Genomic DNA, 16,804 nt, shown 5'->3' with positions numbered 1-16,804 from the left:
AGGGCAGAAACCCTCCTCGGTGTATTTACAAAGAGCCTGAGAACATTCTGTCTTCAAGGAAACACTCTCCAGATTCTTTATAGTTCCTTAAAGAGCAGGAGAGTATGAAATAATATCATCTGAAATCTGAAGTGCCCAATGAGAAGGATAAATGTTTGGCTTTATTTTGGCGGTGTTGAGAGATGTCTTTGATTTCCAGTGCTTGCTAAGCTCTTCGTTTTCCTGAGTGCAGGTACTCTATTATAAATTAACAAGGGAAAGGAAAGGAACAGTGGGGTTTTAATTGCATATAATTACTTGGGATGCCAAAGTATTTTACAACTGAGATAATTTGCCTGAAAGTGTTGGTATTTAGTGAACAGAATTTATGGTAATTCCCTGATTTCCCCCCAACTGCCTAGTAATCTTTATAACAAGGAAGTAGCTGCACAGTAAGAATTCTGAACTGAAACAAAGCCATACATGAAAGTGCTTAAAATGTATCTGTTTGTCTTTGTTTCGGTAGGAATCCAAAACAAAGTCATCTGATCGAGGATCAATAGAAGAGTGAGTGAGGGAAGATTCGCATTTCTTTGAAGCTGGTAGAGGCAGGGAAATAATCCGTCCAAACAACGGAGGCCTTTAATTCCCAGGCTCCAGCACGGAAAGCCATTGTGAAGTGGGATTTGCGGGGTTTCAGGTTTTAATTTGAACTGTACAAGCAGGTGCAGTGGCGGAGGCAGAGTGCTGCTCTCATACTGCTGCTTCTGCTGGTGAGGGAAATTCACCGTTAATCCCGCTTTCTGCGCTCTCTGCCTGAGATCACAGAGGTTCTGCACACGCCGTCCCCCTTTCTACTCGGTTCTCTTCTTCAGGAGCTGCTCTTACCTGGGGACACGGTTTCCTTAGAGGCAAAAAACACACAAGTGGAGGCAAGTTCAGTTTCAAATCCGAAAAACAAAACTTCACTGGAAAAACAGTCTCATTTAACCGTAAAACGATGTGGACAGAAACTTCAAGGAGAAGGCGGCATTGAAAGTGCCTGTTTCTAAACAAAGGCTCCAACTGCATCACTGTCGCCACCCAGATGAGGAGGCCCTCGGGGCAGTGCCCCTGCCCCTAGCAGGGGTTCATATTTTCCCTCCCAGAATCAGATTTACCGCACCCACTCATTCTTGACCTAGGAGTGACAGCTAACTCAGGGAACTCGGAGCCTCTGTTAGTCCTCGCAGGAATGGATGAGTGAGATGCTCCCCACTGCAATGCCCTCCTGACGGTGGCTGGACCCTCTACGCTGCCAACCGCAGACACACAGAATAGAAGGAGTGGTCAGTGCAGGCTTCCCCAGCTCCGGGGATGCTTTCCCTTCCGTCATTCCCATCGACATTCTCTGATATCTCCCCACAGTCAGACATGGCAGCGTCCAGGGAATGCACAGGGGGTAGGAGCTTAGAGCACAGAACGCAGCAAGGACCATGCCCTGCAGAGTGGCGGGGCTGAGGGGAGCCACTGCTGTATGCAGCCCCTGGGCGCAGGTGACTCACCTCACCTGACTCACCAGCCCTCCTTAGGGGTCGGGCTGGTGCGCTGGGCTGGGACTGGGAGCGGTCAGCCATGCCAGTGACCATGAAGGACCTTCTGGTTGGAAAGCCATGTGCAGAGGCTCAGAGGACCATGGAAGTAGAGGAAGTGTGAGAGTCAGCCAGGGCATCTGGTGCTGGGAGGGCTGAACCCAGTGGCCTGGGAGTGAAGGTTCCAGGTGGCCCAGGACATGTGAACCAGGCCAATTCCACCCCACATCCCGAGGGCTGCAAGGAGCTCTGAGCCCATCTCAGCCCCAGGACACGTGGTTGGCAGGGAATGATGAAGCGTCTGACAATTAATGCAACAGTGATGGTTCAGGAGGGGAAGCGACGGGGCAGGAGCCCGTTCTGATGTGAGATGCCCGAGAGGACCATACTCAAGTTCTCCTTTGTTATTTCCTACCTCTGTGAACTTGGGTGGGTTACTTACATCTCTTTTGAGCTATGACTTTATTTTCAAAATGGAAATTAAAAAACAACCTTCTTTCCAGTTCTGAGAATTGAGTGACATACTCTCTATACACTGGTTAATAGAAGCGGCATCTTTTCTTCTCTTATTACTTGTTCTACCGGATGGAAGGACTCGGCTCTGGGAAACGTCAGGGGAAGCATGGAGGTGAGGAAGCCTGAACTGACAGGAATCAATGAAAGAAGACACCAAACAGGATACTGTCCTTTCCTGTTTATTTGTTCCTAGTATAACCCAGAAGAATGTCTTTTTTTTTTTTTTTTTTTTTTTTTGAGCTTGGACTAGCCCCTGGGCAGTGAATTAGGTTTGGAGGATGAACAGGGTGCTACCTAAACAGAGCTGGAGAGAACATTTGTTCAAAATATGACTTTGGGACACAACTGTTGCAGGGATGTTCCTGCCGGTGACTACAGCTCAGCTCACTGTCACAGCCTCTGTGTTTATACTCCAAACCCTTCACCTGAACATCAGGAAGTCCATCCTTGAAACAATACTGCTGCCCACTGCATATTTTCTTTCCTTGCGGTCTCCATTTGTGACGTTTGGTCATCCAGCATCCTGTCGTCCCTGAGTGGCACAATCCTGAAACGTGAGCATCACCTCTGATGCTGGGGGTACTTGGAAGAGAGGGAATCTTGACGGTAGATAGAAAACCTGCTCTTAAGCTAATACTCAAAGAATGTCTTACTGAACTCTTAACTTTTCCCCAAAACAGTGCAAAGTACTTCTCACGGTTTTCTCCTTGTCTTGTTCTCAGCACCTAGCAAGGTTTCTTTTCATCCCCAATTTAAAGTCCAGGGGTCTTATGGCTACTACACGTGGAAGCTGAGATTTAAAACCAGGTGGACTGACACCAGAGACCTTGCTGAAGCATCATGTCGACTGAGGGAAAATTGAGACTAGTTGGTGAGCAGCTCAAAATGTTCAGTATTCCTGAAAATGGCCAGTATGCTTGTATTTCAGAACAGAAATGCAGGTCTCCTCACATGGGTTTTGATAATTCAGTATATTCTCTCAAGCCTGGTGTTTACTGCAGGCCTCTCTCTCCATCTGCTCCCACATCAGGGCTCGGTGATCAGTGATCACTGAGCGTGTTTTTAGACAGCACATCTCTGTGTCCTTAGTTGGCTTCTCTGGATGCTTCTGGCTCTAGGTCTCCTAGCTCAGCAGCTAAGCTGGGGCCCCTGAGCAGATGACCACCTTGTAATCTTGGTCAGGTTTTGTTTCGCCCACATGATTTTAAATTGTGGCCATTTTCAACTAGCACTCTATGAATGTTGAACCAAGTGTTGGTTGCACTACTGCTTTTTATTAACTCTTTCATGAACTACATCGAGATGGAAGTGAGGTTCCCCCGCATATCCATCCTGGTGTCTCTTCGGAGCCTTGCTCCTCCCGTTACCAGCAATGAGGTTTCGTTTTCAGTGCTCACACACAGGAAATTGAAGAAAGTGGTGTTGCGCTTTGCTTCACCCAAGCCCTCAGAATGCCACACCTGTCCCAGCTTACCTGGCCACCCTTCACTTTGTACAATGACCCTAAAATCTCTTCCTTGGAGGCTTTAATCTTTGTCATGATCCAGACACTTTCCCGCAGGTGGCCTGGAGTGAGTGGTCACTCATTCATCGGGGTCCTGGCCAGGTGTCACCTGGTGAAGCTAAGTACCTCGTGTAGCATCACCTCCTCAAGTTCACTGGATGGGCCCCCGAAGCACGAGCCAGGCTTCTTGTCTCACAGGTAGTTATCGGAGCTTTTATTAAACTGCTTCATCTTCCTCTCTTTACAATTGTGTCTACCATTTTACATTCTCATGTGAGGCTAATGAGACCCTATTTGTGCTGTGATCCTCCTTTAAATAGGAGGTGCTTTGCGGGGCCGAGCCACTGCCTCTCCTGCTCACACAGGCTCACTTTCTTCCTCAGCCCATTGGGGTTTGCATTTCAGCCTCTCTGGGCATCTCGTGCAAGGTCCCAGTGTTCCTTCTATGGAGGCTGCAAGCTGACTCTATATTTTCTTAAGTTTTTTTCTAAACTTTCCCCCTCAGCCTGCTGTTAAACATCCTCTTGCTAGTTTGAAGCCTGTCCTTTTGAAACTCATTGTTTCTGTATGATCCCCGGAGGGATCCCCAAGTGTTTAAAATATCAAAGCTGATTGTGCCGTGGCCACTGATCCTAGGGGGACCCGTCAGTCCATTTCCTGGATCGGAGGGTCTGAATGCCGTATGAATAGTAAGTCATGAATTAACGTCTCCTCTAAGTCAGAATAATGGGTTGTTTTCTTAGTACACTTGCGAACACAAGGGTGGATTCTTTCCAGATTGGCTGATGATCAACCAGGAAAATGCATGAAAAGAGCTGCAGCACCCCTCACCCCTGGCTTTCTCTCCAGATGCCACGTTCCCCGGCTAAATGGTCTGGAATCTGAAAGGAGCACTGGGTTCTGTGTGTGTAGACCCTGGAAATAGCTCCCAAAGCCCTGAGTTCCAGCATGGAAGGCAGGCAGCCTGAATAGCGCGGGGTGCCCACCTGCCCGTGCATGCAGCTCTGCTGGTCTGCGATGCAGGTGTGCTCCAGCAACAGACCTGATTAGGGCTGGGGGGCTGGAGGTCCCGTCTACATCCCACCCCTGGCTTCTGACCCTCCTACTGGAGTAGGGGACCCCTGTGACTGTGTACGTTCTAGTTTCTGAATCATGGTTCTCAGTTCCGTACTTCCTGTTGAGTACAAAGGGAAGACTTTCATCCTTGTCCCCCGAAAACTCTCACCTTTCACAGATAAAATCTGAACCCTTTGGGGAATATAGGACTGAAGGTTGTTAAAATGACTAATAAACCCTAACTACTGAGAGGGAGGTGCTGCCGGGAACCTGAATGCTGCTTAGAGCCTGTGCGTCCCTTCCTCCCTTCTCCCTCCCATGTGATCTAATATCAGGACGTCCGTCTGGACCATTATCCTCCCTCATCAGAGAATATGCAAACCACGCCGTCTGCCACTGGGTTTCATTCTTTTCTCCTTGGTGATGTGCTCTGTGGAGAGACGCGGGGAGTTGATTTTAGCCAGCACGTGCATTCAAGTGCAATTTTATCAGAAGCATCACAAGCTTTGGGGGACTCAAAACATTCCACACCCATTAACAACGTCTTGACTCGGACCATGGTTTTGTGGGCCTGCTGGTTTTTCACAATACTTACAAGAAGCATGTGCTTTGGACTCATTTTTTTTTTTTAAAGAGACTCCTTATCACAACTTAAATGTATCACTTCTCACCACGTGGTAGCTGCCTTCAGCAAGGACAGAGGCTGTGGTCGGGACACCTGCGTTAATGCCGGTCCAGAGGCCCGTGTGCTCAGCCCCTGGTGTCAGTAAAGAGAACAGCCAGCGTGCCATGGTAACCAAACCCAGCCCTCAGGAAACACAATTTGTGTCAATAACTTAAGGTGGTAGTTTTTCTATAGGAATATTCTGGGGTTGTATACTGAATCACCCAAAGTCTCTTATTTTCCCCCCAATAATGACATCCATTTTTCCAGTCACATGACAACACAGCATCCTCCGTGGACCATGTCTGTGGTGAACAGGGCCGGCTACGTCATTTGCAGGACTCAGTGAAAGATGAAATTCCAGGGACCCTGGTTCAAAAATTACTAAGAATTTCGAGACGGCAAGAGAGTAGCATTAGACCAAGCTTGAGGCCCTCGGTGGGGTGGTCCCCTGGGAAGCTGAGTGGCACAACCCTGAAGCCAGCCATGGGGGTGGATGTCACTGTGCAGGGCAAAGCTGGTACACCCTTCCCAACCAGAACGCCCGTCCCCCAACACAGTCCTAATGCCTGTGTGTGTGCTTGTCATTTTCCTGCAGCAGAGGCTACATCCTTACCCAAGGGTCTGCCCACCCTGTCCTGTATCCCCCCAGTTCTGAATCCCAGCCCACCCCATAATGGTAAGTAGACGAAGTGCCAAATTCAGACCTAGTGTCCTGGGATTTTTAACACCCTGGGGAACACTGATTTTCGGTCTTCATAATTTCAGACGACTTCTTCAACAGTAACAGCTCTCTTCACACCCCAGGAGATGCGGTCTGGGTTGGCCGAACCTGCAGACAGCGGGGAATTAGGTGCAGCCCCACACAAGGGCTCGGCTGGACGATCGGTCTCCCCACGGGCACTCTACTGCCCATCTCTTCCCCTGACTTATCCTCAGATGGCCTGTTTACCCATGTTACTGACTCTAGAGTCTGGACGAGTTTCGCTTTAAGGATGGAGACTGGGGCCGGGGTGGGATGGGCAGCGAGGCTGGCTAGCCAGGCACAAGGATGCAGTCCGGCGCTGCTACGTCATCCGGCCCCAGCCCAGCCCCATCTCACTGGCGGTGCAGGAGCGCAGAGGGGCCCAGTGAGTGGCCAGACACACCGCAGCCCCCAAGAGGGCAAGACGGCCGGCCTTGGAACCCGCTCTGTCCCCGTGATGTGGCCCTGACTGCCATGAAAAGCACACTCATCATTCCTTCGTTACTCAGCAAGCTCCTTCTGAGTGGGTTTGCTAGAACATCACGGGACATGCAAGAGAGAGGAAGCAGGTATCTGTGGGGCTGCAACTCCAGGGCTAGTGGGCCGATTGGACAGATGCCGACAGGGCCCATGGCCTTACCCTGAAAGGGGGCTGCACGTTCAAGGACCCACACGCACAGCCTCCCAAGCTCTGCGAGGAGTGTATTCGCATGGTCAACCATTCTTGAAAATGGCAGGTATTTGATCCACAGTTCATTAAGTCCTTGGTGTGCCCCCTCCAGCATCCTGTCTGACTGTTCCTCATGCCAGCCGGTGTTTGGATGACCCTGGACATTTGGGGACCTGGGTAAGAGGAGACTGAGTGGGGATACATCAGGCTCCTCTCTGGTGGGTGAATCTCTGTGGTTTGCATCCTCTCCACGTTGTTAGGTGTGCATGTCACCCAGGCCCCCAGCACCCCTGAATCCACTCCGAGAGTCTGACATGCAGAGAGCAAGCAGGTGAAGGGCTGTGTGGCCAGCGGTGTGTGTCCAGCTGGGACAGATACTGGGAGAAGACAGCCGTGTGGATGGGAGTCTAACATGTGACTAGGTGAGGTGGGAGGTTGTGTGCTGGTCTCTGCAGCCCTGGGTCAGCACTGGAGGGTCCATCACCCATTTAGGAGCACCTGGGGAGTATGTAAAGCTTTCGAACCCTTATGGAAAGTTGCTTGAAGCAGTAGATAGGGTGGTTCAGAATGGGGACACTGGGTAGGGTCACAGGGTAGGATGTGAGGCTGGATGGCTGATGGGACACAGGAGGTGATGGGAGTTCAGGGTGCAAATGCTGGAGGTGTCGTGTGTCTTCCGTGGGAAGGACGGAGAAGCCGCGGGCCCAACGTTTGTGTCTCCTCCCTGCCTCGCACCCAGAACACATATGAATTAACTGAAGCCCTCAGGAACTCCATATGAATTCAGAGCAGCCCTAACCCCCAATTTGATGGTGTTTGGAGGTGGGGCCTCTGGGCGCTGATGTGGTTTGGATGAGGTTATGAGGTTGGAGCCCCCATCAAGGGATTAGTGCCCTTGCAGGGAGAGGAGGAGACCGGAGTCCCCTGCCTCCACTTATGAGGGTGCCGTCCGTAAGAGGGCTCTCGCCAGACACCAGACCTGCCTGTACCTCGACCTTGGACTTCCAGCATCCAGGACCGTAAGGAATAAATGACTCTGGTGTTTTGTGATCCTGGCCTTAGCTGTCAGAGCAGCAGGGGGCAGGCTGAGAGCCGGGGTGGCTGGGGTGCCTTTCAGAGGCCAGGGATGTTTCCGGGGAGTGTGAGCAGAGGGCACAGGGTGTTCAGGAGGAAACACAGTCCTGAGATGCAGACTTGAGGGCTGGGTGTGGAGCCGTGAGAGGGAAGAGAGAAGTGCCATGAGAAGACCCCAGACCCCTCCCCCATCCCTCAACCCTGTCTCTGGAGCTCAGCTCCTCCCCAGCCCGGAGCAAGTGTAGACGTCTGGGAGGAGGAGGGGTGGGCGTCACAGACAGGGCGGTGGAGTGGTCAGAGGGGAGAGAGGAGCAGAAGATGGGTCTGGGTATGAGGAAGGGGCCCTCAGCAGCTTGGGGTCCTGTGCACCGTGCCTCCCTCCCGGGCAGCGGGACCACACCGGGAGGAGCCTGCCTTCCCGGACAAACAACCACAGAGCCCAGGAGAGCTGCGAGGTTTGCTGAGCATCCCTCGGATAGTCACCAGCCCCTGCAGTGTGCAGCCAGAGGCCCCTCAGCCCCGCTCCGTGTTCACGGGGTCCCGACTGCAAGTCCCCATCTGCCCCTCCTGTGAAGGGGGCTGAGCTCAGGGACCTGCTCTGCTGGCTCGGTGGGTGTGAGCAGAAAGGCAGACCCTCAGAACCAGGCCTGCCCTCGGGCAGGGCTAGAGAGGGCTGTGCCTGTTGCTCCTCCCCGGGGACACCGTGTATGCCGGGCCCATGGTGGGGGTCTGTGAGAGCTGGTGAACATGAAAAGGAGGGACCTTCTCCAGGAAAGACTGACACTGAACCTGCTCAAATCCGATGTGAGAGCAGGAGGACTCCTTAGGGGACGTCAGTGACGGGTGGGGGATGCGAATTCCACAGAAATGGGAGGGAAGATTTCGGGAAAAGAAGGGACCACAGGTAGTTCTCAGTGCAGGCGTCCCCCACTGCCTGTGGCTTCGTGAGGATGGGCTGGCCTTGCTCTGGGGCCTGTGACTCTATCGGGCAGGTTTTCTACCCAAACTGCACAGGCCCCTGCCCCTCCCAAATCCAGGACTTGGGCTGATGAGTAGAGTTGTTTAACAATGTGTCGGTTTCAGGTGTACAGCAAAGTGATTCGGTTATACATATACATGTATGTATTCTTTTTCAAATTCATTTCCCAATTAGGTTGTCACAGAATATTGAGCAGAGTTCCCTGTGCTATACACTAGGTCCTTGTTGGTTACCCATTTTAGAAGCTCATTCCTTTTGACGATGCCAGCGGAACAAGCTGTCATCCCACTGTGCTCTCCAGAACTTCTGTGAGAAACTTGAAGCTTCTTAACTTGTTCTGATATCTTCCACTTTGCCCTTTTAACCCCAGTTTGAGGAACTCTTGGCTTTCAGACTTGGATCTCCAATAATTAAGTAAATCAGAAAGTGGGTGCAGCAATCCAGGATTCCCAATCCTTCCACCGAGGAGAAGGAGGGACCGTGGTTGCTGTGGCTGTAAGTATAGTTTCTTGTGGTCGGAGTGTTTGGTGTCTGTCTCTGACTGCAGGGAATGGTCGACGCCACACTTGCTGAAGCCCGAAGACAGGCTCCCAGGCTGCCTGTCTCCCCGGCAGGGCCCAGAGTCCCTGGCTGGGTTTGCAGGGACACAGTCTATCAGCAGCCAGGCGGGGGGAAAGAGATAATAATGACGTGGCAAAATAAAAAATGTTATTTATCATGGCTCCAGTGTCACAAACCTGTTATTTTTATTGTTCTTCAGAATAATGGGATTTATTAAGGCCATTTATCCTCAAGTCACATGGAAAATCGTACGTATGAATGATGAAGAGCAGGCCTGAATATCGAAAAAGCACGAGACCCTGAAAAAGAGTTGCAGAACCGCTTTTCAAGTAAAGTTGTCTTTCAAAACTTTAAAATGCTGTCCTTTTAAGAGAGCCCAGACTATTCCTGTGATGTAGCACTAGAGCAGAAGTAGAAAATAAAACTGCTCAATTTGGGAAAATGTGAAAATTACATGACATTGGTGAAATCCCAGACACAAAATAAAACGAAAACAGCTGTGGATACAAAACCCCGTGTAGACAGTGGAGGGCCGTTTATCTTGAAAGTCAAGGAGAGAATTACCTGCCGCCTTGACCAGCATGCATTTGGGAAGGGGACGGGCCCAGGCACCGTTCACCAGCCACTGTATCGTGGGCCGTGGGATGCTGTGGACGACTGAAGTGTGCGGTAGTGCTGACCCCAGAAAGGAGGAAGCATTGGGTGCACTGGGGGGTTTTGTAGACAAGCTTTGCCCCAGTACCAGAAATGGGGGACCCCACTGTCCCATTATGTGAGTGTCTGGCTTGGACTTCCGGCTGCAGTGTCATAGCATTTGATGAATTCCGACGGCTGCCAGCTCGGGTAGCTCACAATCTCTGAAACGTTTCCCTAGGATGATCGATGCATCAGCCCAAGCCCCGTCTGCCTCTAACAGACGCTGGGATCAGACAGAAATGCAAAACCTAAAACTCAAAGTGTCTTCCTGGATCAAGGAAATATCTTTCCCATCCCACCCTGTTTGGAGCTGTCCAGTGGACAAGCTGGCAGAAATTCATGGGGACAGGGGACACCAGGTGGGCAGCAATGCAGCTCTGGGAGGCCTGCACGACTTACACGTCGACGCCTGCTGTCTTGAGTTACAGCGGTTGGGCTGTTTGAGAATATCAGAGTCCTTCTGCAGATAAACCTCAAGCCGAGATTATCTGCATGGCTGGGATGGAAATGATTTAGTGGAGCCCCTTTGGATGAACCCACAGGCGGGCCTGCGTCTCCTCTGGGGAGAGCCTGTCAGGTTGCCTGGAGAGGCCACCCTCTGTAGCCAAAGGAGCTTTGGCTGGGGGGTGCCCTCAAATCCCAATTAGAAGAAAAACACTGCCTGAGAGAAAACGCAAGATAAATATGACTGGTCTCACTGTAATTAAGTTGGATGGAAAGTTATTCTGTGTCCAGGGAAGCCAGAGCCCATTCTGCGGTGCGGTTTTCAAACCAAAGGCGAGGCTTCCAAGATGACAGGAGAACACAGTCCCCGACTGTGTTGGCCCGGGCTCACCCAAGCTGTTTCTTCAGGCAGTTCACACAGAAAGCACAGACTCCGTGCTTCCTAAGTGCCCAGACTCCAAATCGGCTTCTTTCCATGATCCTGGTACCTCCAACTACCCTTTCTCACTTGGAGGGTGTCCTGGAAATGGTTCCCGTTCTGCAGGGGATCCATCCAGGGTGTGGGGCAGAGAGATCTGGGGTCCCTGCCTCTCACCCACCTGTCCCTGTGAGCCTGCTGGGGAGGCTGGAGTTTGGACTAGAGACAGGAGAGGTGGTGATGGCTTAGCAGGCGGCACCTTGATAGCATCTACTATCATGGTAGGCACAGCTTTAGAGCAATGATTTATTTCTTAATTAATAAATTCTATATCTTTTTTACTGCTGGGGGTTAGAGGAGATGGCCATAGTTTCTCAACGTCCCAATGAAAGTTAAAGTTTTCCCGCAGAAAACGTACACAGTTACACACTAACCGCTGCGTCCAATTCCGGAGGCACCAGGATGTCCTGACCTCACATGGTGGAGGTGACAGGCGACAGGTATGTTGGGGTCCACTCTGAACGCTTCCTCTGCAGCAGACACCCACCGCCCTCTCCATCCCTGGACGCAGGTCCTCTTCTTCCTGGAGGGAGGTGAGATCAGCCCAGGCGGTGGGATGTGGACGGGGAGGCCTGAGAGGAGAGGCGGGCGTGCTGACGGCGTGCGAGGTGCACTTGCTCAGAGGCTGCCTGGGGAGGAGTGGAAGCAGGTGGAGGGGCTGGGGTCCTTCTCCTGTCCCGAGTCTGGGGCCCACCTCGGGAAGTTCTGCCTCACCCCTGCCCCACGGTCTCCAGCCACACTGGGCTCTCCAGTTTCCCACCTGGCTGACTCTGGTGTCCACCAACAATCACCCTGTAGGGTGGCCCCCGACCACAGTCCCCTCCTCCAGGCTACTTTCCAGAGCTGTCCCTGAGCCAGGGCATACAATCCAGGCAGGAGGGTTCAAAACTACTCGACCTCTGGGGTCCCCAGGACTTGGAACTCGATGGATTTGGTCCCGTAATTGGGTTGTCACATGACTTGAAGAGGGGAGGGTTGGCAGGTGGGCTTGACCTCTTGCCACCAGCCCTTGAAAAGTTAGAGAGTTTTCTTCAGCTGGTCGCCGACCAGGCAGTCAGAGATCCTGAGTGGGAAGGGTTTGCCTCAGGAGGACCCTGCTCCTGTCATGGAGGGCTGCATGGGGGGAGCTGGAGTGGCTGGGGGACAGCCAGCAGGACAGGGGCTTTGGCTCTACAGCCACGGGAACTGAATTCTACCTGTGATGAGGCTTAGCTTGGAAGCAAGTTTTCACCAGAGCCCCTGGATGGGGAGCCAGACCCACCACAACTTGACTTCAGCCCAGAGCCTGGGCTGGTGTGGATGATGCTCTGAGCTTCTGGTGGTCAGTTATGCAGCCACAGAAAACTACTGCAGCCTGTGGTGATCGTGAGTGCGTCTTGTTTGTCTGGTAGAGAGGTGGTGGATTGTACAGTGGACAAACCCCAGGGACAAATCTTATGTCATTTTCTCTCTGTGATCTGGGCTGGCCACGAGGGAGCTCCAAGCCTCAACACCCTCAGGGCAAAGCACAGGCTGTGGTGGCACATTTCGGGGTGGCAGCTGTCAGTGATGTTCACATGTACTGAGGTGAGGGATAAAGAAACCTCTCTGGGGCTTCCCTGGTGGCCCAGTGGTTGAGAGTCCACCTGCCGATGCAGGGGACACGGGTTCATGCCCCGGTCCGGGAAGATCCCACATGCCACGGAGCGGCTGGGCCCGTGAGCCATGGCCGCTGAGGCTGCGAGTCCGGAGCCTGTGCTCCACAACGGGAGAGGCCACAACAGTGAGAGGCCCAAGTACCGCAAAAAAAAAAAAAAAAAAAAAAAAAAAAAGAACCTCTCTGTGCCTCAGTGTCCTCATCCATAAAATGAGACAATGACGGCTTCTCGGGACTTACAGTCTGTGGAAAAGGTTGTAGACTAACACTTGGCTATAATAATCACTGTAGAACTTTCTTGAGAATTCTCCGCTTTTATTCTTCTAGAAATTTAAAATCAAATTTCCAAGTAATTTTAGACTTTTCATGTGTGGGGCAAGAAGCTAAAATCTAATTTATAGACTGGTTTGGGCAACTTTCTAATATGGATAATTCTTATCCATAAAAATGGACATCTCCCTAGTTACTTAGGTGATCTTTATCTTCTTTCATGTTTCTAACATTCTCCTGTATTTTACAGTTTTATCATTATTGGGGCTAGGATCTTTAATCCACTGTGTTTTAAACTAATTATGGAAGGCCAACAGAAGAAAACTATATTTTTACACATATATTTAGTCACTGAACTTTCTTATGAATTCTTATCCTTTTTTTCTTTGCTTCCTTGATTTTTTCTGATATCATAACATTAGGAATAAATATGTTTGGAAAATTTCTTTGCAATGTCATAAACTTACTTTTATTTCATGTCTTAGAGAGGGTGATTACATAATGTATTAGTCAGATCAGGACACTTTTGAGATTGAAGGGGGTGGAATTACGTATGGACTTCACGTGTCACCAGCACAGTCGCAGGGCGGGGCTCCGGCCTCCTGGTGCTCTCCTGGCTGGGCAGTGATAATGCTGGGCTGGTGTCATCAAATTGGATGTTTTCTGTGGTTTTCTGATTTATACACACAGGGCTGCATGTGTGATGAGACATTGATCAAATACACACACACCACACACACGGACACACATAAAGATACAGAGGTAGGTATACAGATGATAAATTAAAGAACTTTCTCCTAACTTTTTAAGACTTTTTATAACGATTTTAAAATTCAAGAATGGTTGTAGAATTTTATCATTGTTTCCATAGAGTTTTTACCCTCCACTCTGGGGTCAGACACGTTTTGCATCCCTGCAATAAACTTACCTGGTCACAATATGTCATTCTTAAGACACTGGTAGGTTAGGTTGCTAATACTGTATTTAGAGTGTGTGTATCCCTTTCATAAGGAAAGGTGGTTTAGAGGTCTTTGTGGGCATGCTCTGTGCGTGTGTGTGTAAGTGTGTGTGTGTGCTGGGTGCCTGTCATGTTTTGTTTCGTGTGTGCTTGTGTCCTAGAAGAAATCAGAAGCAAGTAGCTTCCTCCTAAAGCTGTTCTTCCTTCCTATGTGATGCAACAGTATGACGTGTTGTGAGAACACCCCCATGCCCATGTCACAGATGGGAGAGAACACAGCAAGGGCACGGTGGCCCAAGTCTTGAAGCCTCTAACCCGAGGCTTTGACTTAGAGCCCACAAGCATCCTTAGGAATGCATTGTGCTGTGTTTATACAGCAATTTTCCGGGATGCACGGCAGGGCAGCCCCTGCTCCTGTGATTTCTGAAGGAGCCATGCACGAGCAGGCACTTTTGGTAACCAGGTCACTTGCTCAAGGACCCCTCCTATAGGTCTCCTGAGGGAGTACGTGCTGAGGTTCCTGTCTGTTTTAGCCGCCAAAACGTGAGATGTCTGCAAAGGGGACAGGCCATGCGGTAACTTCCTTTCTGGTATGAGACCCCTCCCCACTTATGGATGAAGGGTGGAGGCCAGGTGGGCGTGAAGCAAAGGCTTTCCTCCCAGCTGCCCTGAAGCAGCATGGCCACTCTCAGATCCGACCTGTGCCCAGGCTGAGCGTTTGGCCATTGCCCAGGTTTTCCTGTTTAGCCAACGTCCCTGCCATGACTGCCGGTGACCCCTGGCATCCTCATCCCCCTTCTGCATCCATCACCCTGGGTGGGGGCTGGCTCCTTCCTGGAGGCCCAGCATTCTCCATCACACACCTGTGCCTCTCTGTGCTGGCATTCGAGTGCACCTTACTCCATCGGACCTGTCCTCTTGGAGCAGGGTGGGGTCTCAAGGGTTTCCCTATTCCTAACCCTGAGCACCATGCTCAGCCTTAGGGAAGCATGGCTCTGGATCCACATTTCTGGGGATTCAGAGTAGAGAGGCAGTTGGGGGTGATGCCAACACCTGCAGACTCTCTTGTTTGGGCTGCACCCCTTTCAGAGCTCACCTGTTCTGCTGCCAAGGGTAAGGGCACAACCAAATGACAGCCCATGGCTCCAAAACCCCAAACCACCATGACTATGAGCTTGGAAGCATACCTGAATTCCAGTACTGCTCTGATGATTATTTTTATTAACTACAAAATGGTTATATAAACTCATTTACATCAATAATTTATAAACTCCAAAGATACAGCAGTGCTTTAAGGATGTCAGAAAAATGTTATTTACAAGTCACACTCCACTATAATTTATAGAGATTTACCCCCTGGGTTACTGGAATTGAATTGGAAAGTAAGAAGAGCATTTCTAGACTCATCATTTGCATATTTATTGGCATTTATCAGCAGACGTGATGCTCGCCACATCTTTCCTGTGCCACCTCCCCCTGCTCCCCTCCGTAGGTATCTGTGGATGCTGTAAGGGATGCTCACCGACCCCCCGCTGTGTGCCAGGCGCTGGACCAGGAGGCACCTGCCCTCCAGGCTTCTGCATGTCGGGGCCAGAGGTGGGCAGGGAAAGGGCGCCGGGGGTTCCGTGTGCTGAGTGACCGTGGTTTTCTTCCCCTCTGCTGGGATCCCCATCATCTCCTGTCTCATCCCTGCCCGGGGGAAGGTCAGACAGGGAGTAAACAGGGCAGCCTTCTGGGCAGGCAGAGCAGTGGACCAACAGGACATGGCCAGGCTGGACTTACCCGGGGGTCCCTCGGGGCTGTGAGTGCCCCAAAGACCCTGGAGGCCTCGGTGGCTGGCCAGCTGTCTGCTGACACCTGCATGCCGATGTCGCAGGTGGGAAAACCCAGTGAGCCACTGCCTTTGCCCCTGCCTGTTAGTGATCCCAGCCCTGGGCTGGACCTCTCTCTCTGAAGAAATGCAGGTTTCTCTTAGCCTGACCACACCTGGGGACACTTCCTGTGGTCTCGGTGGTCGGTGGGTTCAGGGAGCTGGGCGTGACATGCTTTTGTGGCCACAAGCCCCCAGGCCATCTCTGAGTGGAGCCCAGAGAGCCTTCCTAGATGGGAGTGGTGGTGGCAGGTGTGCATGGTGGGTGGTGCAGGACGGCCATCAGGACGTCGGCCCAGTGCCCTCCAGCAGGCTGGGCTCAGCACCCAGCACCGTGGTCTTGTTGACCCCTCACATCGAGGGGGGCACCGGGCAAGGACCCTCTGAGGTTCTTCAGGACCCTGTAGAGCCCACATCTCATTGCCACAGTGGCTGAATGACAATGTAGCAGTGGGGTTCCCTCCAGAGCAAGAGGGGAGGGGCTGAAGCTGGGACAGCCGCTCCGCAAGAATCAGGATGAAGGAACTGGCCTTGAGCTGATGCTTCCAACACGGCATCTGACCAGGGCAGAGGCCAGGGACCCCTGCAACAGGGTAGCGGGATCAATGCCAGAGGAGGGGAGGCCATGCCTCCAAGTGGCATCCTCACATGGTCATGTATTTAAGGGCTTTCATACAGAAGAGAAGGAATCTACGCACATCTGCAAAATACACACCGTGGGCTGCTGGGAAATCTTCTCATCCCTTCAACCTCCTCATCACACAAGGAGCCGTCGGTGTTGATGAGAGATGATGTTATCATGTGGCTACCTAGGAGATGTTCCTCCCTGTCCTCAAATGCCCAGATTTCTTGTTTCAAGTTAAATGTAGCCCATCACTTGGAGTAATGCCTGCTATTAATAGCCAGACACTTTGATACATTAGGGAGATAGATGGGCGGCGTCCTCCCTCCCTAAGGGTGGGAAGAACGTTGTAGGGGTTAGAAAAGTCCTCAGGGTCACAGGTCAGCAAAGCCCTGTGAGTGTTGGCTGAGATCCTGGGTTGGCCTCTATTTCTGTCCCAGAAGCTGGGGAGTCACTCGAAATGTCTGAGCCCCATTCTACTCACTGGTGAGAAGAGCAGTTTGGGTTCAGT

Source organism: Mesoplodon bidens (assembly GCF_964165515.1).
Source record: "Mesoplodon bidens genome assembly, chromosome: 4".
Classification (NCBI taxonomy): Eukaryota; Metazoa; Chordata; class Mammalia; order Artiodactyla; family Ziphiidae; genus Mesoplodon; species Mesoplodon bidens.
Note: the sequence above shows the minus strand (reverse complement) of the source record.